At 43.9% G+C, this 1,972-nt stretch overlaps 2 long non-coding RNA genes across 2 annotated transcripts; both read left to right on the top strand.

The window, feature by feature from the left end:
- Positions 1–516: 516 nt before the first annotated feature.
- On the top strand, positions 517–942 carry LOC134434801 (uncharacterized). Its single transcript, XR_010031935.1, has 3 exons — positions 517–590; positions 683–789; positions 876–942. It is a non-coding gene; the product is annotated as an uncharacterized LOC134434801 (long non-coding RNA).
- Positions 943–1,093: 151 nt separating this feature from the next.
- Positions 1,094–1,479, top strand: LOC134435615 (uncharacterized). The gene is made up of 3 exons (XR_010032026.1): positions 1,094–1,138; positions 1,250–1,333; positions 1,413–1,479. It is a non-coding gene; the product is annotated as an uncharacterized LOC134435615 (long non-coding RNA).
- Positions 1,480–1,972: the final 493 nt, after the last annotated feature.

Here is a 1,972-nt window from a genome sequence, read left to right on the forward strand (position 1 = left end):
TGTCTCCTCAGCTCTGTGGTTGGACAAACACGCAAACGGCAGAGCAGCTTTTTTCAGGGATGCGCAAAAACAACTACTTTCTGAATATGATGACTCCATCCTCACACATCTTCCTGATGCGCAACATTCTGCACCATTACAACAACAAAAACAGCATTGCAATGGACAACCTGAAAAAAGCCCTTGGTGAAGAGCTGGAACTTAATTGTTATGGCCAAGCCGGGTTGGGTATGTACTTGCTAATTTTACCTGTCTGTCTTAAGCGACACATCTACTTTGTGCTATCCCACAAAGGGAAAGCTGAATGACATGTTTTTTGTCCATTTTGTGTTGTAGAAGGCACTCTGGACTATGTTGGCAACCAAGGCAGACCAAATGATGTGGGCACACCTGAAGTGTTTGTCGGTCTTGTACTGGAGGTGGCATAATGTGGTTCTTGGGTCCTTGAACAGTCACATTGCACAGTATTTATTTTGTCCTTCACACCATGTTCTGTTTTTTGCCTACTTTCCTGCCAGATACCAGTCAGACGTTGGCAGCGCATGACCAACGCACGCCTGAGATGACTGATGTGGATCCACAGAAATCTGGTATGTTGTGTTTTGCAGTTTTAGCAGAGGCACAGAAAAAGATTATGAACTATTCTGTAACGCTCTATTTTGTCTTTCCAATATTTCTTCAGCAGACTTGCCGTGTGGGCCTCACTGTGCGCCTCTTACATCTGTGGGCTCAATAGAGGCCAAGCGGTCATGCTGGTCCTTGGCTTTGCATCCTGATCAAGACAAAGTGGTACTGATTCTGTGTATAGTTAAATGGTATTGGTGCAGCAGCCAACTAAGATTGCAGGAAATGGTAACTTACTTTGTGTTTTCCAGCTACATTACGTGTTGGATCGCAGCAAGGCAGGCCATGAGTATATAGTGAGGGACCACACTGTCTGCCTGACGCGTTCCGATTTTCAAACACTTGGCCTGCAGCAGACGATGTAGTCAACTGTAAGTTTCCGTGTGGCAAGAATAACAGTCCCAAGTTTGGCACATGTACAGTAATGATTACATACTGTAATGACAAACCTCCTTTTTTTCGGGCACAGATTGGGAATGCTTGTTTTGACCTCAAGAGGATGGCCATTTCCAAGGTGTGGTGTGCGCATAACAATTTGTATTAGATTTGGCACTTTATGAATATCTTGCCATTGCCACATCTGCACTACTGACTTTCAATTAAGACAGTTTCGTTTCTTAAGCAGAAGAAGAAGATTCACATTGTTGATCTGTACATCTGTCCAACCTGGCTGCCACCCAATAGCCAGGATCCTATGAGAAGTATACCTGTAAGTATGATCACTATATGTTGGGCTATGTTATGCGTGAGTTGAGTATGTTGATAAATCTAGTCTTGTCTTTTGTCAGACCCATGCCCATCAGTTGGATGCCATTTTCATCCCCCTGTGGACTCCTGGCCACTACCAGATCTGTGTAAGTGTTTTCTGTCAATTATTACTTTAATTTGGAAAAAGTGGGAAATGCCATTGTTGTTAGCGCAAACAAAGTCGGAAGCTAACAAGAATACAGACAAGGTCCATTCAAGGTCCATCCAGACTTGTTTCCAACATTTAATGCATCTCTGGCTGCAGTACATGTTTTTGTATTTAAAGACAGTTGTTCTCTTCAGGTTATCAAGCCAGCTCAGAGACAAATCCTTTTCCTGGACTCGCTTTTTGCAAACTGCGAGTCTGGGTTTGGAGGGCAACAGTATATTCCACTACTGAGGTTACTGTATATACCAATTCATATAGTTATTTGGGATTGGTCACACTCCTATTGCCTGTCACCAGGGTGTAGCCTTATGCAATTGTTTAGGTAGTCGGGCTTGTAGCTGGAGAGTTGTTTGCTCGATTCCTGACACACTGGGTGAGTGGGGGGTTAATATCCATTGCTCGGCCCCATCCTCCTAAGTAGCATTCCTCTAC

The sequence above is a fragment of the Engraulis encrasicolus genome, chromosome 19, assembly GCF_034702125.1.
Source record: "Engraulis encrasicolus isolate BLACKSEA-1 chromosome 19, IST_EnEncr_1.0, whole genome shotgun sequence".
Lineage (NCBI taxonomy): Eukaryota > Metazoa > Chordata > Actinopteri > Clupeiformes > Engraulidae > Engraulis > Engraulis encrasicolus.